This window comes from Garra rufa, chromosome 1 (assembly GCF_049309525.1).
Source record: "Garra rufa chromosome 1, GarRuf1.0, whole genome shotgun sequence".
Lineage (NCBI taxonomy): Eukaryota > Metazoa > Chordata > Actinopteri > Cypriniformes > Cyprinidae > Garra > Garra rufa.
Genome location: NC_133361.1, coordinates 107,406,636 through 107,430,673, shown reverse-complemented (window position 1 = coordinate 107,430,673; position 24,038 = coordinate 107,406,636). Strand labels below are relative to the sequence as shown.

Here is a 24,038-nt window from a genome sequence, read left to right as displayed (position 1 = left end):
GTTTAAAGCTTGCTACCACCTTGTCGGTTCACATCCACGTAGGTGCCTGCAAAGGTCACGACCGTCGCCGGCATTCTTTCGCAGAGGCAATATTGTAGCCTATGAGGTTTATCCGAGGCGCGATCATTGCTGGTTGAAAACTTTACCCAATACCCCGCCAGGATGACTTGAAATACCGTCAGCTTTGGCAATTTTTGCTAGCCTCTCTGGAGGCTTAGAGTATTGTTGAGAAAAAATAGCCTGGTTTCGTTTCTCGTCAAAAAGTTGTCTGCTGATGATTGAGCGCCAGAGCCAGAAGGCTTGTTGTTTTGTAAATATGTCCTCAAGACGGGTATCATTAAACTGCAGCGCAATTACAGCTCACCGTTACCCATCGTAAACAGGTTGGGCCTGTCTGGTCCGGTGGGCTCTCAGTGGCGCTAAAGCTTCCAGTGCATGTCGAGCACAATGTATTAGCCTTCCACCGCCTTACCCGCTGGACCACCTCGTCATCTTGCGTGGTTTCTTTGTTTAACACTCCTGAACCATGTGCATGTGGATGCCTTCTTCGTCTTTTGTTTCAGCCGCCGAGGGCCTGTTTTCCACTGAGGCCCTGCGTCAAACTCCCTATGAGACACAATCGAACGTTAGTAGTAACCTCCGATTACGGCCGAATGTGGATTCTGCTCGGACGACGGGGCACCGGTACATCCTTTGTAGCTTTGGCTTGTTAGCCAAACGCTACAGCAGTTTGCCATTTCCCATGAAATCATCCTTGATTTCCTTAAGAAAGGTGCCCCAAATTGGTGGAAAATCACATCTCAACCATACGCTGTCCAAAGCATTGACCCGCCTTCACGCGGCAAAACAGAACGTGTTGTTGGCCCGCACTGCTGGGTCAAACTGCGCTTCCCAAAAACAGATTGGGTCAAAACCGACAGAAGAAAACTCTAAGCCTGCTCTAAGCCCTACCCACGGGGAGGGCTCGACAGTCTCGCACAACGCGAGAGCCTCCGTTTCGCCTGTGTGATTTGGGGGCCGATGAAAACTGGGTCCGACCCGGTGAAGAAGCCCACGACCAGCCCGGCTAGCTCAGTCGGTAGAGCATGATACTCTTAATCTCAGGGTCGTGGGTTCGAGCCCCACGTTGGGCGGCTCTGTTGACTCTCTTTCTTCCCAAAAGGGTGGCGGGCTCCAGCGTGCCCATTCGCCGCGCAGGCTGAGTGGATTTTGCGAGCTCCGGAAACATCTTTCAAAACAGATGTCGCTGTTAGTGCGAGCAATTTTAATCCCTATCACTAACCCTAACCCTTGCTTTTACACCGGTGATCCGGCGGCAGCAAGCACCTGCGGCTGTCTCTGTGGCGCTACCTGGAGCAGGATCGTCTGTTTCCGCGGCCGTCTCCTCGTCCAATCGCCGATCTCGCCGTCCATTGTGAGAATGGACGAGAGCCAATCGAGTCGCTCGCCGTCCATTGTGAGAATGGACGAGAGCCAATCGCGTCGTTTGCCGTCCAATGTGAGAATGGACGAGGCGCCAATCGCATCGCACGCGCTCCATTGTTGAGAGCCAATCGCGTTGCCGAATGAGAATGGACGCAGCTACCCACCGCGCTTAGCTTCATTCTAATTCATGTAAAAAATCCGACGAACGGAACATCTAATAACTTTTCAAAGTAAGTAATGCATGTTTGCTTCTTTCTTCATATGTGTTTACAGTGTTCTCAATTGGTAACTCGTTACGTTTTCGTCCGTCGTTCATCCGTTTTTGTGTGTTCATAAACTTTTGACTCGCGACTTGTGAATGAAACAATCTTAGTTTGCCTCTAATCTTCCTTATTAAACTCCATTTACACGTTCTGAAGTTCAATTTAAATGAAAAAAAAAAACGTGTTTCAGCTGTAAATGTAGTCATTCTTTATGACAATTTACCGTGTTTTTACTATAGTGAATCGTAGTAACCATGTTGTGTTTTTGGCTGATCTATTACAACTGTATGAACACAGTCTTACTATAAATTAAAATCCGAATGAACAAAACAAACAAAACCCATTTTCCTTGTGTTTATCTTTATTTACCATGGTTTTACTATAGTGAGAGTGTAGTAATCATGTTTTGTTTTCATGAATTGCCTATAATCTCTCATTTTAAACACAGTTTGCCTGTAATCTTACTCATTAAACTAAATTTACTCGTTCTGAAGTTGGATTTATTTTTCAGCTGTAAATGGTCATTCCTTATGACAATTCACCATGTTATTACCATAGTGAAAGCCTAGTTGTGTTTTTGGCTGATCGATTACAACTGTATGAACACAGTCTTACTATAAATTAAAATCTGAAAGAACAAAAAAACGTTGTGCTTGTGTTCATTGTCATTTACCATGGTTTTACTATAGTGAAAGTGAAGTAATCATGTTTTCTTTTCATGCCTTGCCTATAATATCACATATTAAACACAGTTTGCCTGTAATCTTACTTATTAAACTCAATATAAACAGTCTTACTATGAATAAAATCGTGAATGAAAAAATCACCATGGTTTTACTAATGTGAAAGTGAAATGATCATGTTTGGTTTTCATGACTTGCCTAAAATCTCTCACATAAAACACCATTTGCCTGTAATTTTGCATAATAAACATGTATTCTTTTTTTTCAGTTTGATTAGGATTTAAAAAATGTTTTGTTGTATAAATTGTCATTTCTAATTAAAATGTAATGTGATTTTGCTATGTGTGACTGTAGTAATCAAGTTTTGTGTTTGCAGATGGATTACCATTTGTAGAAACACAGATGCAAGTGCTACAAATAATAATTAAAATGAAAACGCAATGTTATATAGACATAAAGGGAGGGTAACACTTTACTTAACATTGTCATTAATACACGCTATATGTAGTTACTATAGCAATAACAGTAAATTATAAATAATTGGATGCAACTAATTATAAACCAAACAAAACACTAGTCTTACCCCTATAGTAACTGCATATGGTAATTTAATATTCAAATACTTATATGCATAATTGTAGTTTAACACCTTTGAATAAAGTGTAACCTTATTTTGCTTTATTAGTAATAAAATAATGTTTTATTGTTGTAATGGGTGCCATGATTTAGTTAGCTTGAATAGATATGATTGTATCATTATAAATAAATTAAAAACATTTGTGTAGTTGTCCAATACTTGCAAAAATACACATTACTAACTATTATTTTCCTATTATATTTAGATGAGCACTAAGCCAAAGAGCCACAAGGTCATGGGTGAAGGCGAGTGGATGGCCAGGTTGAGGGCTTTTGCCAGCTCTGGGGTTTGTCCGTTTGGAGGCAACAGACCAGCACCACGGCAGCGGAAGTGGTACGACCTCTACCAGAAGGTAAAGTTACCTGTATCTGATTGTAGAATATGTATGTGTACATTATTTGTCAAACATTTTTACACATTTAATGTTTTTGAAAGAAGTGACTTTTTAAGTCTGCATTTATTTGATCAAAAATACTGAAAAAAAAACAGCAAAATAGCTTGTACTGCATATTTGTATTTATTTTTTTATTTTTTAAATGAAAACTGATATGTTTTGCAGAATTCATTGATGAATAAAAAGTTAAAAGAACTGCATTAATTTCTCTAAAAAAAAAACTTTTGAACAGTCCTGTATATCGTTAAAGAAGATTTTCTATTTGATTTCTAATGCTGTTCTTTATTGAACTTTTTATTCTTCAATGAATCCTGAAAAAAGTATCACAGATTACATTAAAAAATACATTAAGCAGCACAACTGTGACCAACATTAGCTAATTAGCTAATTAGAATGATTTCTAAAATGATAGTTAAATATTCAGCGTTGATGACAGAAATAATTTAAATTTAAAGTTTATGGAACTATAAATTTAAACTGTAATGACATTTTACAATATTACTGATGTTTTCTTTATTTTTATCAAATAAATGCAGGATCGATGAGCATAAGGCACTTCTTTCAAAAAACATAAAAAATAGTAATGTGTCCAAACTTTTGACTGATCCTGTATTTGTGTTTCCTTTTATTAAATTTTGTTTTGGTTTTTTATAGGAGAACTGCTTGGTGTTGACTACTTCCTGAGTCAGACTGGACAGCCCCTGGTAGTGGACCCTGACTCAGAAGAGACAGAGAACATGCTGGAGGATGTGGATGAAGACGAGGGCTTCAGGGAGGACCAAACACTTGACATTACTGTGTCAAGTCTTACCGATGACCCAAGCTTCTCTCTGTCCTCCACTCAGCCTGATGCCTCCTTCACGCCAGGTGCCTCAGCATCTCCTGACGAGTCTGTGGTATGTAAATATATTGTTGTATGCATGTATGTAATTGTGTTTCATGTAATATTGTTACATTTCTAGGAAAATATATATTTATATGTTTGTTTATTTTGTTCCACTTCACTGTACTCATAGTGTTGTTCATTTCTGTTTTTTTATCTTTATATTTTTTCTCCCAGGCTTTGGATAGTGCTGGTGTGCTGGACAAAGTGGACAGCCTTTTGGAGTATCTTGTGGAGCTCAGGAATCAGCCATCTTTGTCTCTCACCAACCAGCAGGTCAGTTTCTCTACTTTTTCTTCTTGACCTGTCATATGTTAACACTACCACTTGTTTTGTTTTCTCATTTGCCATGTATTATATGCTCTCTCTGCTTAGGTGAGCAATATAGTTGGCAGAACCTGCTGGATTACGATAAGAAGAGAGTGATGTTTGCTGTCAGACACCAGAGCAGGCTGGACACAGGTTCACTCCAGGGGTGGAGAGCGTGAAGAGGCAGACATTCACCACCACTGCCCCACTTGCCCAGTGGCCAGATTGTTGTCGCCTGAAAGAGACCATTTCAAGCCCTGTGCCTTCCATAAGAGTCCAAAAAATAAAGGGGATAAAGTTTTATTTATGTGTATTGTTTTCTGCTTTCTGTTCTTTAGCACTTTCAAAACATGCACAGGAGTCATTAATATTTTAAAGTTTTATTCATTTGTATTGTTCTGTGCTTTCTGTTCTTTTGCACTTGCAGTTAATGCACAAGAGCCATGGACATTAGATGGTTTTATTTATATGTATAGTTCTGTTTTCTGTTCTTTTGCACTTGCAAAAAATGCACAGGAGTCATGGACAATAGAAAGTATTATTAAGAGATATTATTCTGTTTTCTGCACATGCAACATAACTATAAGAATAAAAATGTAAAAAAAAAAAAAAGAATAATGAATAATTGGCTATGACTGATTGAAAAATAAAAGTTTGGTCATGATTAAATAACTCTTTTTGTATGTCTTTGTTACAGTATCATTTAACGGCTACAGGCCCTTTTAAAAATGTTGATAAATTTGGGGATGATTTAATAAATAAATTTACTATTTTTTGTACTATAAGTTTTAGAACATAACTACAGCAGAAATATATTTAAAGTGCAAAAACTTTGAATAAGATATCAATAATCAGTAATATAAATCTAATAAAATATTATTTTTGTAATTTCAGAAATAATTTCATTCATTTGGACATCATTTATGTGATAATTACTGATAAATAAAACATTCAGTAAACACTTCAATGTATGGCAACACTAATATGAACTGGAAAGCTTGTGATCATCCTTACTCCCATATAAATGTACAGGAAAATAGAGAAAACATTTTTTTTCAGATAATTTATTGTAAATATACACTCCAAAAACAGTTCAAAGAGATAAAATTCCCTTTCATTTCTTTTCTCCTCATTTTTTCCTTTTTTCTCTCTCTTTTCTTTCTTTTTCTCTTTTCCCCCTTCTTCCCCCTCCTTCCTTTTCTTCCCCCCCCCTTAACAGACTATTGTTCCCCAGCTTTGGCGCAATCGGTTAGCGCGTTCGGCTGTTAACCGAAAGGTTGGTGGTTCGAGCCCACCCAGGGACGTGTGAAATGCCGGAGTTTTGCACGCGCGTCAGGTGTCCACTAACGCCTATGCCATTCTTAGGGTTGCGAGGCACAGCTTTCTCAGGGCGTTTATCTTGTGCACCTTCAATAAGCTGGCTTGTTTTAAAAGAACTCAGCGGCGGGCATTTGGTGAACATTTTCACCAGCTCGAGTAGTTTGCTGTGGCATGTGGATGCCTTCTTTACTGATGATCTGTCTCTCTGGAGGCTTGTTGAGAAAGATAGTCTTGCTTCGTTTTGTTTCCTTTTATTGGCATGGCTGGTTGTTGGTCCTCGTCAAAGAGGTGTCCACCGATCATAGCGTGCCGGAGCCAGAAGACTTGTTGTTTTATCAATATGTTCTCAAGACTTTGCGGCAGGTATCAATAAACTACAGCACAATCACAGCTCGCCGCTACCCATCGTAAACAGGTTGGGCCTGTCTGTTCCGGTGGGCTCTCAGTGGTGCTAAAGCATCAAATGAAGAGGATGGGATTCGAACCCACACAAACCAAGGCGTGCCGAGCACAACGGACTAGCCTTGCATCGCCTTAACCACTCGACCACCTTTCGTTTTGCGCGGTCCTTTTGTTTAACACTCCCGATTCAGACCACCAGCTCATTAGTAGAGCGCTCAGTGAACTGGACTGAGTGTGTCAGATAGGGAAGACACACAAAAATTGCAGAGTGGGGTCCCCAGGACCGAGGATCACTGCTAAATGTACCGAACGACGAGGATGGGATTCGAACCCACGCGTGCAGAGCACAATGGATTAGCAGTCCATCGCCTTAACCACTCGGCCACCTCGTCGTATTACGTGCCGTCTTTTATTTAGCACTCCCGATTCAGATCATCAGCTCATTAGTAGAGAACTCAAAGAACTGAACTGAGTGTGTTAGATAAGGAGGACACACAAAAAGTTCAGCATGGGGTCCCCAGGACCTAGATTAAGGTCCAGTGCTAAAGGAACCGAACGACAAGGATGGGATTAGCAGTCCATCGCCTTAACCACTCGGCCTCCCCGCCCCCTTGCTGACTGAGAGAGGCCATGCTGCGGACCTTTTCAGCTGCTGCTGCTGTGCTTTCAGCAGGCTGTTTTGAGCACAGAGGGAATAGTGAATGAGCCGTCTTTTACACACCTCTATTCTGTTCCGTAGAAACACGGTGCAGCAACCCGTGCCAGGAGACTGTTTGTGCGGCAGTTTAAAGCTTACTACCACCTTGTCGGTTCACATCCACGTAGGTGCCTGCAAAGGTCACAACCGTCGCCGGCATTCTTTCGCAGAGGCAATATTGTAGCCTATGAGGTTTATCCGAGGCGCGATTGTTAGCCAAACGCTACAGCAGTTTGCCTTTTCCCATGAAATCATCCTTGATTTCCTTAAGAAAGGTGCCCCAAATTGGTGGAAAATCACATCTCAACCATACGCTGTCCAAAGCATTGACCCGCCTTCACGCGGCAAAACAGAACGTGTTGTTGGCCCGCACTGCTGGGTCAAACTGCGCTTCCCAAAAACAGATTGGGTCAAAACCGACAGAAGAAAACTCTAAGCCTGCTCTAAGCCCTACCCACGGGGAGGGCTCGACAGTCTCGCACAACGCGAGAGCCTCCGTTTCGCCTGTGTGATTTGGGGGCCGATGAAAACGGGGTCCGACCCGGTGAAGAAGCCCACGACCAGCCCGGCTAGCTCAGTCGGTAGAGCATGAGACTCTTAATCTCAGGGTCGTGGGTTCGAGCCCCACGTTGGGCGGCTTTGTTGACTCTCTTTCTTCCCAAAAGGGTGGCGGGCTCCAGCGTGCCCATTCGCCGCGCAGGCTGAGTGGATTTTGCGAGCTCCGGAAACATCTTTCAAAACAGATGTCGCTGTTAGTGTGAGCAATTTTAATCCCTATCACTAACCCTAACCCTTGCTTTTACACCGGTGATCCGGCGGCAGCAAGCAACAGCGGCTGTCTCTGTGGCGCAATCGGTTAGCGCGTTCGGCTGTTAACCGAAAGGTTGGTGGTTCGAGCCCACCCAGGGACGTGTGAAATGCCGGAGTTTTGCACGCGCGTCAGGTGTCCACTAACGCCTATGCCATTCTTAGGGTTGCGAGGCACAGCTTTCTCAGGGCGTTTATCTTGTGCACCTTCAATAAGCTGGCTTGTTTTAAAAGAACTCAGCGGCGGGCATTTGGTGAACATTTTCACCAGCTCGAGTAGTTTGCTGTGGCATGTGGATGCCTTCTTTACTGATGATCTGTCTCTGGGGCTCATCTAGTTGACATAGTATCCGCTGACATTCGGCTGAAGGTGCTGATCCACCATCTGCTCTTGGTACGGACTGGAACCGGGGGACTGTAGTGACCATCAGATCGGAATGCAGAATGGATCTGGTGGCTACGGTGACCTCAGAATAAGAAGAAACAGACTAATATTAATGTAGATGCAAAAGTTCCATGTTGCCACAAAGTCAATACCCAATACCCCACCGGGATGACTTGAAATACAGTCAGCATCGGCAATTTTTGCCAGTCTCTCTGGAGGCTTGTTGAGAAAGATAGTCTTGCTTCGTTTTGTTTCCTTTTATTGGCGTGGCTGGTTGTTGGCCCTCGTCAAAGAGGTGTCCACCGATCATAGCGTGCCGGAGCCAGAAGACTTGTTGTTTTGTCAATATGTTCTCAAGACTTTGCGGCAGGTATCAATAAACTACAGCACAATCACAGCTCGCCGCTACCCATCGTAAACAGGTTGGGCCTGTCTGTTCCGGTGGGCTCTCAGTGGTGCTAAAGCATCAAATGAAGAGGATGGGATTCGAACCCACACAAACCAAGGCGTGCCGAGCACAACGGACTAGCCTTGCATCGCCTTAACCACTCGACCACCTTTCGTTTTGCGCGGTCCTTTTGTTTAACACTCCCGATTCAGACCACCAGCTCATTAGTAGAGCGCTCAGTGAACTGGACTGAGTGTGTCAGATAGGGAAGACACACAAAAATTGCAGAGTGGGGTCCCCAGGACCGAGGATCACTGCTAAATGTACCGAACGACGAGGATGGGATTCGAACCCACGCGTGCAGAGCACAATGGATTAGCAGTCCATCGCCTTAACCACTCGGCCACCTCGTCGTATTACGTGCCGTCTTTTATTTAGCACTCCCGATTCAGATCATCAGCTCATTAGTAGAGAACTCAAAGAACTGAACTGAGTGTGTTAGATAAGAAGGACACACAAAAAGTTCAGCATGGGGTCCCCAGGACCTAGATTAAGGTCCAGTGCTAAAGGAACCGAACGACAAGGATGGGATTAGCAGTCCATCGCCTTAACCACTCGGCCTCCCCGCCCCCTTGCTGACTGAGAGAGGCCATGCTGCGGACCTTTTCAGCTGCTGCTGCTGTGCTTTCAGCAGGCTGTTTTGAGCACAGAGGGAATAGTGAATGAGCCGTCTTTTACACACCTCTAATCTGTTCCGTAGAAACACGGTGCAGCAACCCGTGCCAGGAGACTGTTTGTGCGGCAGTTTAAAGCTTGCTACCACCTTGTCGGTTCACATCCACGTAGGTGCCTGCAAAGGTCACGACCGTTGCCGGCATTCTTTCGCAGAGGCAATATTGTAGCCTATGAGGTTTATCCGAGGCGCGATCATTGCTGGTTGAAAACTTTACCCAATACCCCGCCAGGATGACTTGAAATACAGTCAGCTTTGGCAATTTTTGCTAGCCTCTCTGGAGGCTTAGAGTATTGTTGAGAAAAAATAGCCTTGTTTCGTTTAGGTTTTGTTTCTCTTCGAAAAGGTGTCTGCTGATGATTGAGCGCCAGAGCCAGAAGGCTTGTTGTTTTGTAAATATGTCCTCAAGACGGGTATCATTAAACTGCAGCGCAATTACAGCTCACCGTTACCCATCGTAAACAGGTTGGGCCTGTCTGGTCCGGTGGGCTCTCAGTGGTGCTAAAGCTTCCAGTGCATGTCGAGCACAATGTATTAGCCTTCCACCGCCTTACCCGCTGGACCACCTCGTCATCTTGCGTGGTTTCTTTGTTTAACACTCCTGAACCATGTGCATGTGGATGCCTTCTTCGTCTTTTGTTTCAGCCGCCGAGGGCCTGTTTTCCACTGAGGCCCTGTGTCAAACTCCCTATGAGACACAATCGAACGTTAGTAGTAACCTCCGATTACGGCCGAATGTGGATTCTGCTCGGACGACGCGGCACCGGTACATCCTTTGTAGCTTTGGCTTGTTAGCCAAACGCTACAGCAGTTTGCCATTTCCCATGAAATCATCCTTGATTTCCTTAAGAAAGGTGCCCCAAATTGGTGGAAAATCACATCTCAACCATACGCTGTCCAAAGCATTGACCCGCCTTCACGCGGCAAAACAGAACGTGTTGTTGGCCCGCACTGCTGGGTCAAACTGCGCTTCCCAAAAACAGATTGGGTCAAAACCGACAGAAGAAAACTCTAAGCCTGCTCTAAGCCCTACCCACGGGGAGGGCTCGACAGTCTCGCACAACGCGAGAGCCTCCGTTTCGCCTGTGTGATTTGGGGGCCGATGAAACCTGGGTCCGACCCGGTGAAGAAGCCCACGACCAGCCCGGCTAGCTCAGTCGGTAGAGCATGAGACTCTTAATCTCAGGGTCGTGGGTTCGAGCCCCACGTTGGGAGGCTTTGTTGACTCTCTTTCTTCCCAAAAGGGTGGCAGGCTCCAGCGTGCCCATTCGCCGCGCAGGCTGAGTGGATTTTGCGAGCTCCGGAAACATCTTTCAAAACAGATGTCGCTGTTAGTACGAGCAATTTTAATCCCTATCACTAACCCTAACCCTTGCTTTTACACCGGTGATCCGGCGGCAGCAAGCAACAGCGGCTGTCTCTGTGGCGCAATCGGTTAGCGCGTTCGGCTGTTAACCGAAAGGTTGGTGGTTCGAGCCCACCCAGGGACGTGTGAAATGCCGGAGTTTTGCACGCGCGTCAGGTGTACACTAACGCCTATGCCATTCTTAGGGTTGCGAGGCACAGCTTTCTCAGGGCGTTTATCTTGTGCACCTTCAATAAGCTGGCTTGTTTTAAAAGAACTCAGCGGCGGGCATTTGGTGAACATTTTCACCAGCTCGAGTAGTTTGCTGTGGCATGTGGATGCCTTCTTTACTGATGATCTGTCTCTGGGGCTCATCTAGTTGACATAGTATCCGCTGACATTCGGCTGAAGGTGCTGATCCACCATCTGCTCTTGGTACGGACTGGAACCGGGGGACTGTAGTGACCATCAGATCGGAATGCAGAATGGATCTGGTGGCTACGGTGACCTCAGAATAAGAAGAAACAGACTAATATTAATGTAGATGCAAAAGTTCCATGTTGCCACAAAGTCAATACCCTATACCCCACCGGGATGACTTGAAATACAGTCAGCATCGGCAATTTTTGCCAGTCTCTCTGGAGGCTTGTTGAGAAAGATAGTCTTGCTTCGTTTTGTTTCCTTTTATTGGCGTGGCTGGTTGTTGGTCCTCGTCAAAGAGGTGTCCACCGATCATAGCGTGCCGGAGCCAGAAGACTTGTTGTTTTGTCAATATGTTCTCAAGACTTTGCGGCAGTTATCAATAAACTACAGCACAATCACAGCTCGCCGCTACCCATCGTAAACAGGTTGGGCCTGTCTGTTCCGGTGGGCTCTCAGTGGTGCTAAAGCATCAAATGAAGAGGATGGGATTCGAACCCACACAAACCAAGGCGTGCCGAGCACAACGGACTAGCCTTGCATCGCCTTAACCACTCGACCACCTTTCGTTTTGCGCGGTCCTTTTGTTTAACACTCCCGATTCAGACCACCAGCTCATTAGTAGAGCGCTCAGTGAACTGGACTGAGTGTGTCAGATAGGGAAGACACACAAAAATTGCAGAGTGGGGTCCCCAGGACCGAGGATCACTGCTAAATGTACCGAACGACGAGGATGGGATTCGAACCCACGCGTGCAGAGCACAATGGATTAGCAGTCCATCGCCTTAACCACTCGGCCACCTCGTCGTATTACGTGCCGTCTTTTATTTAGCACTCCCGATTCAGATCATCAGCTCATTAGTAGAGAACTCAAAGAACTGAACTGAGTGTGTTAGATAAGAAGGACACACAAAAAGTTCAGCATGGGGTCCCCAGGACCTAGATTAAGGTCCAGTGCTAAAGGAACCGAACGACAAGGATGGGATTAGCAGTCCATCGCCTTAACCACTCGGCCTCCCCGCCCCCTTGCTGACTGAGAGAGGCCATGCTGCGGACCTTTTCAGCTGCTGCTGCTGTGCTTTCAGCAGGCTGTTTTGAGCACAGAGGGAATAGTGAATGAGCCGTCTTTTACACACCTCTAATCTGTTCCGTAGAAACACGGTGCAGCAACCCGTGCCAGGAGACTGTTTGTGCGGCAGTTTAAAGCTTGCTACCACCTTGTCGGTTCACATCCACGTAGGTGCCTGCAAAGGTCACGACCGTCGCCGGCATTCTTTCGCAGAGGCAATATTGTAGCCTATGAGGTTTATCCGAGGCGCGATCATTGCTGGTTGAAAACTTTACCCAATACTCCGCCAGGATGACTTGAAATACAGTCAGCTTTGGCAATTTTTGCTAGCCTCTCTGGAGGCTTAGAGTATTGTTGAGAAAAAATAGCCTTGTTTTGTTTAGGTTTTGTTTCTCTTCGAAAAGGTGTCTGCTGATGATTGAGCGCCAGAGCCAGAAGGCTTGTTGTTTTGTAAATATGTCCTCAAGACGGGTATCATTAAACTGCAGCGCAATTACAGCTCACCGTTACCCATCGTAAACAGGTTGGGCCTGTCTGGTCCGGTGGGCTCTCAGTGGCGCTAAAGCTTCCAGTGCATGTCGAGCACAATGTATTAGCCTTCCACCGCCTTACCCGCTGGACCACCTCGTCATCTTGCGTGGTTTCTTTGTTTAACACTCCTGAACCATGTGCATGTGGATGCCTTCTTCGTCTTTTGTTTCAGCCGCCGAGGGCCTGTTTTCCACTGAGGCCCTGTGTCAAACTCCCTATGAGACACAATCGAACGTTAGTAGTAACCTCCGATTACGGCCGAATGTGGATTCTGCTCGGACGACGGGGCACCGGTACATCCTTTGTAGCTTTGGCTTGTTAGCCAAACGCTACAGCAGTTTGCCATTTCCCATGAAATCATCCTTGATTTCCTTAAGAAAGGTGCCCCAAATTGGTGGAAAATCACATCTCAACCATACGCTGTCCAAAGCATTGACCCGCCTTCACGCGGCAAAACAGAACGTGTTGTTGGCCCGCACTGCTGGGTCAAACTGCGCTTCCCAAAAACAGATTGGGTCAAAACCGACAGAAGAAAACTCTAAGCCTGCTCTAAGCCCTACCCACGGGGAGGGCTCGACAGTCTCGCACAACGCGAGAGCCTCCGTTTCGCCTGTGTGATTTGGGGGCCGATGAAAACTGGGTCCGACCCGGTGAAGAAGCCCACGACCAGCCCGGCTAGCTCAGTCGGTAGAGCATGAGACTCTTAATCTCAGGGTCGTGGGTTCGAGCCCCACGTTGGGCGGCTTTGTTGACTCTCTTTCTTCCCAAAAGGGTGGCGGGCTCCAGCGTGCCCATTCGCCGCGCAGGCTGAGTGGATTTTGCGAGCTCCGGAAACATCTTTCAAAACAGATGTCGCTGTTAGTGCGAGCAATTTTAATCCCTATCACTAACCCTAACCCTTGCTTTTACACCGGTGATCCGGCGGCAGCAAGCAACAGCGGCTGTCTCTGTGGCGCTACCTGGAGCAGGATCGTCTGTTTCCGCGGCCGTCTCCTCGTCCAATCGCCGATCTCGCCGTCCATTGTGAGAATGGACGAGAGCCAATCGCATCGTTCGAGCTCCATTGTTGAGAGCCACTCACAGCGCTTACCCAGCCGGCATTTCAACGTTGATTCACCGTTGAAACAACGTCAAGTACCATGGTTGGATCAACGGTGAAAAACCTTTCGGATTTGCAAAAATTTTCAACGTTGATATTGTGACGTCTTTTCAACGTGGAAGTAACAACGTTGATTCACCGTTGAAATTGCGACTTTGTTTCACCCTTTTACCTTTCGGGTTATGGTCATCTGTCGACGTTGAATCAACGGTGAATAACCTTTCGGATTTGCAAAAAATTTCAACGTTGATATTATGACGTTGATTCACCGTTGAAATAGCGACTTAGTTTCACTTTCAGCAACGTTAAATACACAACTGTACGTTCAATTACAACCAGTTTGCATTTAGATCAACCCTGTACATACTTATTATTTAAAAAACAAATAGCTAGCAGCAATGGGTTTACTGTCAACTTCAATAAACTAACACATGATCAATATTATAAAACAAGTTTTATTTTGGAAACATACACTGTATAAATCAAAATAAAAACCTGTCGAAAACATTTTCCAAAAACAATACAAACACATTAATTCTGCTCACATGTTATTGTAGCCCAGTTTGTGATGAATACAAAGTAATCAGACTTTAGACATTATACACTACCACTCAGAAGTTTCTCACAGTAAAATTAAAACAAATGTTTTTTAAAGTCTCTTCTACTCACCAATCCAAAGTACAGAAAAATTAAATAATATATTTGTACTATTTAAAATGTTTTTCATTTGAAGATATTTGAAAATGTAATTTAATCCTGTGATGTCAAAGCAGAATTTGTATCATTACTCATGATCAAGTCACATTAACCTTCAGAAATCATTCTAATATTCTGATTTGCTGCTCAGAAAAATATGTTGGAAACAGCTCAGTAGAATTCTTTCAGTTTGCTTTGATGAACTGAAAATAAAACAATTTATCTGATATAGAAATCTATTGTAATATTATAAATGTCTTTATTATCACTTTTGATCAATGTAAAGCATCCTTGCTAAATAAAAGTTTTGAAGTATAGTATATAATTTTACAAATGATTTTTATTTCAAGTAAATGCTAATCTTTGGATCTTCCTATTCATCAAAGAATCCTGAAGGAAAAAAAATCTACTGTTTAAATATTGATAATAATAAATGTTTCCTGAACAGCATATTAGGATGATTTCTAAAAGTTCATGTGACACTGATGACTGGAGTAACAGTAATAAATTACATTTTAAAATATTTTAAATATTATTAAATATTATTTTAAATAACACAAATATTATAAAGCAGAAGGAAATTATTTAATAATAATAAAAAAAACCTTACTGTTCAAAAACTTTTGACTCGTAGTGTATTTTTTTCACAAAAAACACACAGATGTCAGGGTTTAAACTTCTCCAAATTCCTAGACCCCAGAAGGTTAAAGACTCAAAAGTTTTTGAGCAATAACATGCATATTTTGCGCTGCACAAGAGAAACCTTTTTTGACTAAAACCACTTGATCTCTTATTTGGTGGTTAACTATGGTTCTGTGAAAACAGGTTTACAAATGTGTCTCATTATAAGAGATGTGTACATTTGTGCAGTGCAAATGGGTAAAAGACTTTGAGAATGGAACCTGCAATAAGAAACCATGTCGTGGTGAAGGGATCAAAAAGCAATCGCCATAAAATTCTTTATGCAGGAAATATCTTAAATGAAATGTATTTATTATTTTAAGCCAAAATGTTTCTTCAAATTCTGATAAAAACAACAGCCTTGTGCATATATCATGGTTGTGCTTCAGGTGATCTTTGAAAGAGTCCCAGCTCTAGGTCCTTTCTGATGCTGTCCCCTCCTCTCTCCTCGACTTGTGTGCTTTCTGTGCTGTCCTGCATGAACAAAAACACCAAACATAACATTTCATAAAATACCAGTGTTGATACTGTTAAATATCTTTAACTGAAAACACTCAATTCAAAACAAATCTTGTACAATATTTTTACTTTACAGTCCAATAACAGTGGAGTTGGAAACAAAGTGCACAACACTTCATTAAACACATTTTGACGTATTCAGATTAAAGTTTAAAACAACATGGTTTTAATCACAATTCTAACAAAACAGTATACTTAGTGAAACAAGTAAAATTATATTGAGTACATTTGTATTACATTAAATAAACTTATGACAAAAGACCAATGAATCTCTACCAGAACTGACAGTGCAAAGATGAACAATTCCTTACCAAACTGCCAATAAGCTGGATCCTTAATTACTCTACAAGGAGAAAGAATAAATGGTTTACTGAAATTTTCTTAAAAAGCTGTTTTTCGTTTTAAACCATTCCTTTAAACAATCTTAATTAATTTTAATTAAAGATATTTGCCATTATATGATATTCAGAAAAGAAAGATAAAGTATGTCATCTTTAGGACTGTTATTATAGGATTAAAATGCAGTACACATCTGCAGTAATGCATGGCATTTATATCGAAAAATGTGAATCTCTAAAAGACATTAACAAATACTAGCAACACACAACAACACCAGATATATAACCGTTATACGACCAGATGAGCTAATATTGCTAGCGCGCTAAATGCGATTAGCTTCTAACTTTTGCTGTCTGTGATAATAAAGCAGCACAAACACACACTCAAGTATTTAACTTCTGCAGTTTACATGTCCTTTACCAATTTGTAAACTCTTGTACTATTTTTTTAAAAGGTAATAATAAATACTTATTGTCTTACCTGATTTAGCCAGTGCTGTATGTTTTCAGGGATTCGCAGCTCACGTCTATTTCCTCTGTGTTCCGGTTTTTGTTCTCCCTTGGGATCTCACAATTCAAATACGCTCAAAATAAAAATATAATAGGAAAATATCAAATAATTCGGGACCAACTGAATAATTTCGGTAAGCAGCAGCTCTCATACAGTCTTCACAGCCTCAGAAGAAAATGCGGTAACGGTCGAATTTTTTTAAATTACAACAGCGCGCGCAGTTTCACCTGTCAGTTTCCTGAATGACAGCCAGATGAACCAATCATGATCAAAGCAGTAAGGTAAAACAACCAATAGGAATTGTTTCAGCATGTGGTAGCGAAATGAATTTAGTTTTATTGTTGGTGATGATTATATTTAAATACACTTACATTTTATAATAAGTTTCATGAAATAATAATGTTCATAATCATTTAAAAGGCAAACATTTCTTTGTAGGCTGAATCTTATGTTGATTTATAAGTTAACCTTGTTAATAATAATTATTATTATTATTAATATTATAATTTAAACACTTGCTTTTGAAGGCATATATAACCATTTAGCATTCAAAATTTTATTAAAGTTGTTTTACCGTTGAAACAACAACCGACCTAATTTCAAACAAATTTCAACGTTGAATTTCGGTCATGTGTTGACTGATCTTCAACCATTGAGCATTCAACGTCACATCAACGTTGTTTCACTGTTGAAACAACAACTGACCTTATTTCAACCAAATTTCAACGTTGAAGGTCGGTCATGTGCCGGCTGGGTAGTTTCATTATAAGTCAGGTTCAAAAATCAGACAAACGGAATATAGGATAACTTTTCAAAGTAAGTAATACATGTTTTCTACTTTCTTCCTCTCTGTTTACAATGTTCTCAATTGGTAACTCGTTACGTTTCGTCCGTCGTTCATCCGTGTTTGGCGTTCACAAACTTTTGACTCGCGAATTGCCCATAAAGAAACACCGTTTAAATGTAATCTTACTTTCTAAAGTCTATTTACTCGTTCTTAAGTTCGATTTAAATGGGGGAAAAAACGCGTTTCAGCTGTAAGTGCAGTCATTCCTTATGACAGTTTACCGTGTTTTTACTATAGTGAATCGTAGTAACCATGTTGTGTTTTTGGCTGATCGATTACAACTGTATGAACACAGTCTTACTATAAATGAAAATCTGAATGAATAGCAACAACAAAAAACGTTGTGCTTGTGTTTGTCGTCATTTACCATGGCTTTACTATAGTGAAAGTGTAGTAATCATGTTTCCTTGCCTATAATCTCACATATTAAACACAATTGTGCCTATAATCGTACTTATTAAACTCAGTTTACTCGTTCTTTAAGTGTAAACACAGTCTTACTATAAATTAAAATATGAATGAAAAAAACAAGTAATTTACCATGCTTTTACTAAAGTGAAAGTGTAATAATCATGTTTTGTTTTCATGATTTGCCTATAATCTCACATATAAAACACCATTTGCCTGTAATTTTGCATAGTAAACACATTTATTCTATTTAAAGTTTGATTTGGATTTAAAAATATGTTTAGTTGTAGACATTTCTAATTACCATTTAATGTGATTTTGCTATGTGTGAATGTAGTAATCAAGTTTTGTGTTTGCAGATGGATTACTATTTATATAAACAGATGCAAGTGCTACAAATAATAATTGAAATGAAAATTCAATGTTATATAGACATCCCTTACAAAAATTAAACATGGTTTATAAAGTTTACTTACTATGTTGTTTGTTTGGTTTTTTTTTCTCAGATTGATTATCATATCATGTATAACCACAGCTTTTAACTAACAATGTACTTTATTTTACATTGTCATTAATACATGCTATATGTAGTTACTATAGTAATAACAGTAAATTATGTGTAATTGGATTCAACTAACTGTAAACCAAACAAAACAATAATCTTACCCCTTTAGTAACTGTATATGGTAATTTAATATTCAAATACTTATATGTATAATTGTAGTGTAACACCTTTAAATAAATGTGTAACCTTGTTTTTCTTTATTAGCAATAAAATAATGTATTGTTGTAATGGGTGCCATTATTTAGTTAGCTTTGTATCATTAAAAATAAATTAAAAACATTTGTGTAGTTGTCCAATACCTGCAAAATGCACATTACTGACTATTATTTTCCTATTATATTTAGATGAGCACTAAGCCAAAGAGCCACAAGGTCATGGGTGATGGCGAGTGGATGGCCAGGTTGAGGACTTTTGCCAGCTCTGGGGTTTGTCCGTCTGGAGGCAACAGACCAGCACCACGGCAGCGGAAGTGGAACAACCTCTACCAGAAGGTAAAGTTACCTGTATCTCATTGTAGAATATGTATGTGTACATTATTTGTCAAACATTTTTACACGTGACTGTGTTTAATGTTTTTGAAAGAAGTGGCTTATTAAGCCTGCATTTATTTGATCAAAAATACAGGAAAAATAATTTGTACTGCATATTTGTATTAATTTTTATTTTTAATGAAAACTGTGATATGTTTTGCAGAATTCATTGATGACTAAAAAGTTAAAAAGAACAGCATTAATTTCTTAAAAAAAAAAACCTTTTGAACAGTACTGTATATTGTTACAGAAGATTTTCTATTATATTTCTAATGCTGTTCTTTATTTAACTTTTTAATGATTTCTAAAATGATTGCTAAATATATTCAGTGTTGATGACAGAAATAAATTAAATTTAAAGTATATGTAACTGTAAATTTAAACTTTATTAACATTTTATAATATTATTGATGTTTTTTTGTATTTTTTATTAAATAAATGCTGGACTGATGAGCATAAGACACTTCTTTCAAAAACATTAAAAATAGTAATGTGTCCAAACTTTTGACTGATCCTGTATTTGTGTGTTTTCTTTTATTATTATTTTTTTTCATAGGAGAGCTGCTTGGTGTTGACTACCTCCTGAGTCAGACTGGACAGCCCCTGGTAGTGGACCCTGACTCAGAAGAGACAGAGAACATGCTGGAGGATGTGGATGAAGGCGAGGATGAAGAAGACGAGGGCTTCAGGGAGGACCAAACACTTGTGTCAAGTCTTACTGATGACCCAAGCTTCTCTCTGTCCTCCACTCAGCCTGTGCCTTCCTTTACTCAGCCTGATGCCCCCTTCACGCCAGGTGCCTCAGCGTCTCCTGACGAGTCTGTGGTATGTAAATATCTTGTTGAATGTATGTTTGTAATTATGTTTTATGTAATATTGTTAAATTTCTAGGGAAAAAAATAATTTGTGCTGACCTGTAGCTTTTTGTCTGAAGTTGACAAAAAAAAAACATCTAGAAAAACATATATATATTTATTAGTTGTTGTTTTTTTGTCCCACTTCACTGTACTCATAATGTTGTTCATTTCATTTTTTTCTTTTTGTTTGTATTTTTCTCCCAGGCTTCGGATAGTGCTGCTGTGCTGGACAAAGTGGACAGCCTTGCGGAGTATCTTGTGGAGCTCAGGAATCAGCCATCTCTGGCTCTCACCAACCATCAGGTCAGTTTCTCTTCTTGACCTGTCATATGTTAACACTACACAGCAAAAAGGCCAGAGTTAAATTAACTCTCCAGGGAGTTTATATGAGTCCACTCTCAAAAGTGTTAAGTGTTAAAATCAGAGTGTTAAATTAACACTGAAGCAGAGTTAAAGTTAATGAGATAATTAGTGATTAACGAAGTGATGATTGATCATTTTTGAAGACACCTGATGTTAACAAGCACAATCACCAAAGGAGAAAATCACATTTTTTAAGAAACCATTACAGTGGTCAGTGTTTGCATTAGTTGGGCTCTTGAACTTAACGTTTGTAAAATCTCATATTGTTTGGCCGCTGTAGCAGTGTTATAACAGCCAGACAAAAGGCAATCAGGTTTTCAATAATTCTTTGTGAAATGTTAGACTATGGTTTTTATCACTGGTTACATAGACTCTATGAATGAGAACCACATCTTTAATCAGACAGATATGTAAGAAAAAAAAAAAAAGTATTTTGATCAAAGTCTATACAAAAGAGAATAAACTAGTTAAGACACACAGACATGAAGAATCAGTGTGAGAACCACAACAACGGTGACCATCAAAAATAGTATTGTAGCCAATCAGGACTCATCCATGACTCCCATCATGCATTGCGGCAAGGATAAATGATGAGAGTTCAGAGTTGATCTGTTTATCTGAACACGTCGTTTGTCACCGTTCCTGAGATTCATACGCTGGTTCTTGATGTCTGTGTGTGTCTAAACAACCCAATTTTGACTTATGAGAAATTCTTCCAGAATATATTTTAAAGAAAGATGGAGAGATTTGTTTTTTGTGGACTCATGAGACTAAATATGTACAACAGTTAATAGACTGAACTCTTCTAGAAGCTTATCTCCGAGTTACAGATCCTTTAATGGAAAATAACTCAGAGACTTGATTCTAAATAGAGTTCAATGATTCAGGTCAAGCAATGATTACATTAAAACATAACCATCACCCCTGATGGCTTGTGATCTTGGCTTGCCTGGTTGTTTTCCCTCAAATAAAGCAGCCCAGCAAGATCTAATGTTAATGACATAAGGGTCAAGAGCCCAACTAATGCAAACACTGACCACTACAATGGTTGCTTAAAAAATGTGGTTTTCTCCTTTGGTGATTCTGCCTGTTAACATCAGGTGTCTTCAATAATGATCAATCATCACTTCGTTAATCACTAATTATCTCATTAACTTTAACTCTCTGATTTTAACACTTGACACTTTTGAGAGTGGAATCATATAAACTCCCTGGAGAGTTAATTTAACTCTGGCCTTTTTGCTGTGTACCACTTGTTTTGTTTTCTCATTTGCCTTGTATTATATGCTCTCTCTGCTTAGGTGAGCAATATAGTTGGCAGAACCTGCTGGATTACGATAAGAAGAGAGTGATGTTTGCTGCCAGACACCAGAGTAGGCTGGACACAGGTTCACTCCAGGGGTGGAGAGCGTGAAGAGGCATACATTCACCACCACTGCCCCACTTGCCCAGTGGCCAGATTGTTGTCGCCTGATAGAGACCATTTCAAGCTCTGTGCCATCCATAAGAGTCCAAAAAAGAAAGGGGATAAAGTTTTATTTATGTGTATTGTTTTCTGCCTTCTGTTCTTTTGCACTTGCAATGAATGCACTAGTGCCATGGACATTAAGACAGTTTTATTTAAAAGTATAGTTTTGTTTTCTGTTCTTTAGCACTTTCAAAACATGCACAGGAGTCATTAATATTTTAAAGTTTTATTCATTTGTATTGTTTTGTGCTTTCTGTTCTTTTCACTTGCAGTTGATGCACAAGACGGTTTTGTTTATATGTATAGTTCTGTTTTCTGTTCTTTTGCACTTGCAAAAAAAAGGCACAGGAGTCATGGACAATAGAAAGTATTATTAAGAGATATTATTCTGTTTTCTGCACATGCAACATAACTATAAGAATAAAAATGTAAAAAAAAAAAAAAAAAAGAATAATGAATAATTGGCTATGACTGATTGAAAAATAAAAGTTTGGTCATGATCAAATAACTCTTTTTGTTTGTCATTGTTACAGTATCATTAAACAGTTATACGCCCTTTTAAAAATGTTGATAAATTTGGGGATGATTTAATACATAAATGTAAAAAATTTTGTACTATAAGTTTTAGAACATAACTACAGCCGAAATATATTTAAAGTGCAAAAACTTTGAATAAAATATCAATAATCAGTAATATAAATCTAATAAAATATTAATTTGTCATTTCAAAAGTGATTTCATTCATTTGGACATCATTCATGTGATAATTACTGATAAATAAAACATTCAGTAAACACTTCAATGTATGGCAACGCTGTAATATGAACTGGGAAGCTTGTGATCATCCTTACTCCCATATAAATGTACAGGAAAATAGAGAAAACATTTTTTTTTTCAGATAATTTATTGTAAATATACACTCCAAAAACATTGCTTTAAAGGACAAAGAGATAAAATTCCCTTTCACTTCTTTTCTCCTCATTTTTTTCTTTTCTCTCTCTTTTTTCTTTCTTTTTCTCTTTTCCCCCTTCTCCCCCCTCCTTCCTTTTCTTCCCCCCCCTTAACAGACTATTGTTCCCCAGCTTTGGCGCAATCGGTTAGCGCGTTCGGCTGTTAACTGAAAGGTTGGTGGTTCGAGCCCACCCAGGGACGTGTGAAATGCCGGTGTTTTGCACGCACGCGCGTCAGGTGTCCACTAACGCCTATGCCGTTCTTAGGGTTGCGAGGCACAGCTTTCTCAGGGCGTTTATCCTGTGCACCTTCAATAAGCTGGCTTGTTTTAAAAGAAGTCAGCGGCGGGTGTTTGATGAACATTTTCACCAGCTCGAGTTTGCTGTGGCATGTGGATTCATTCTTTACTGATGATTTGTCTCTAAGGCTCATCTAGTTGACATGGTATCCGCTGACATTCGGCTGAAGGTGCTGATCCACCATCTGCTCTTGGTACGGACTGGATCCGGGGGACTGCAGTGACCATCTAATCGGAATACAGAATTGATCTGGCGGCTACGGTGACCTCAGAATAAGAAGAAACAGACTAATATTAATGTAGATGCTAAAGTTCCATGTTGCCACAGTGTCAGATTGGAGAGGATCTGGGGCCTCATGTACAAAGACTTGCGTTGAATTATTACTAAAACATTGCGTACGGACAAAGCTGTAAATGTGCATACGCAGTAAAAAAATCAGATGTATGAAACACTGCGTACGCGGAATTCCACGCATATCTCTTTGTACATCCGAATTAACGTGAAATTGAGCGCACATGCACGAGCGCAAAACCCCTCCCTGCCTCCTCCCCCGTATTAATATAGTAATGACTCCACTTTGGCAAAACCAAACGAAAAAGCAAGCAAGAGAAACTTAACAGAATGTGATTTGAAGGTGCTCCTCACCGGTAGACCGGAGAAAAACTGTTATTTGCAAGTTTGTAAAAAAAAAAATAATAAAAAATAAAATAAAAAAAAAATAGAGTGGGAGAGTTTAGCTGACGCGGTTAACGCAGTGGGGTCTGAACATCGCACTATGAACGAATTAAAAAAGAAATGGTCCGATGTAAAGGTGCAGGTGGAGAACAGCGGCGACTTAGCCTACGTTTCAGCGCATCAGTCAGAGTCATAGAGCGCAAGCAGATGAACATCGTTGTCTTGTAACGGTAAAATATCTTGTTTGAATAAGTGCAACGTTGTCTTTATGAAATAAACAATAGTAGGCCTATGTCTATAAAGGTTCATATAATGCCTCACCACACGGTGTGATGTTGACATAATGTGATTTAGTTTGACACAAAGCAACCGAGTGATCCTTATCAGCTAGGTAAAATATTTTATAAGAAATTTCTATTTTTATTTTATGGTTATCTGCTGAATTTGCTGATGCTTGTAAATTACATGATGTAATTTATTAACATTTCATCATATTATATAGCCTATATAGCCATTGAGAGGGACATCCCAGTGGATCAC

At 40.5% G+C, this 24,038-nt stretch overlaps 10 non-coding genes across 10 annotated transcripts; 7 read left to right on the top strand and 3 right to left on the bottom strand.

Moving 5' to 3' along the window:
• The first annotated feature begins 72 nt into the window (after window positions 1–72).
• Window positions 73–213, top strand: LOC141284300 (U4 spliceosomal RNA). Its single transcript, XR_012338404.1, has one exon. It is a non-coding gene; the product is annotated as a U4 spliceosomal RNA (small nuclear RNA).
• Window positions 214–6,626: 6,413 nt separating this feature from the next.
• trnas-gcu (transfer RNA serine (anticodon GCU)) lies at window positions 6,627–6,708 on the bottom strand. The gene has a single exon. It is a non-coding gene; the product is annotated as a tRNA-Ser (tRNA).
• Window positions 6,709–7,576: 868 nt separating this feature from the next.
• Window positions 7,577–7,649, top strand: trnak-cuu (transfer RNA lysine (anticodon CUU)). Its single transcript has one exon. It is a non-coding gene; the product is annotated as a tRNA-Lys (tRNA).
• A 201-nt stretch (window positions 7,650–7,850) lies between these two features.
• On the top strand, window positions 7,851–7,924 carry trnan-guu (transfer RNA asparagine (anticodon GUU)). The gene has a single exon. It is a non-coding gene; the product is annotated as a tRNA-Asn (tRNA).
• A 1,000-nt stretch (window positions 7,925–8,924) lies between these two features.
• Window positions 8,925–9,006, bottom strand: trnas-gcu (transfer RNA serine (anticodon GCU)). The gene has a single exon. It is a non-coding gene; the product is annotated as a tRNA-Ser (tRNA).
• A 463-nt stretch (window positions 9,007–9,469) lies between these two features.
• On the top strand, window positions 9,470–9,610 carry LOC141283761 (U4 spliceosomal RNA). Its single transcript, XR_012338208.1, has one exon. It is a non-coding gene; the product is annotated as a U4 spliceosomal RNA (small nuclear RNA).
• A 1,132-nt stretch (window positions 9,611–10,742) lies between these two features.
• trnan-guu (transfer RNA asparagine (anticodon GUU)) lies at window positions 10,743–10,816 on the top strand. The gene has a single exon. It is a non-coding gene; the product is annotated as a tRNA-Asn (tRNA).
• Window positions 10,817–11,816: 1,000 nt separating this feature from the next.
• On the bottom strand, window positions 11,817–11,898 carry trnas-gcu (transfer RNA serine (anticodon GCU)). The gene has a single exon. It is a non-coding gene; the product is annotated as a tRNA-Ser (tRNA).
• Window positions 11,899–12,361: 463 nt separating this feature from the next.
• On the top strand, window positions 12,362–12,502 carry LOC141284293 (U4 spliceosomal RNA). Its single transcript, XR_012338403.1, has one exon. It is a non-coding gene; the product is annotated as a U4 spliceosomal RNA (small nuclear RNA).
• Window positions 12,503–13,360: 858 nt separating this feature from the next.
• On the top strand, window positions 13,361–13,433 carry trnak-cuu (transfer RNA lysine (anticodon CUU)). The gene has a single exon. It is a non-coding gene; the product is annotated as a tRNA-Lys (tRNA).
• Window positions 13,434–24,038: the final 10,605 nt, after the last annotated feature.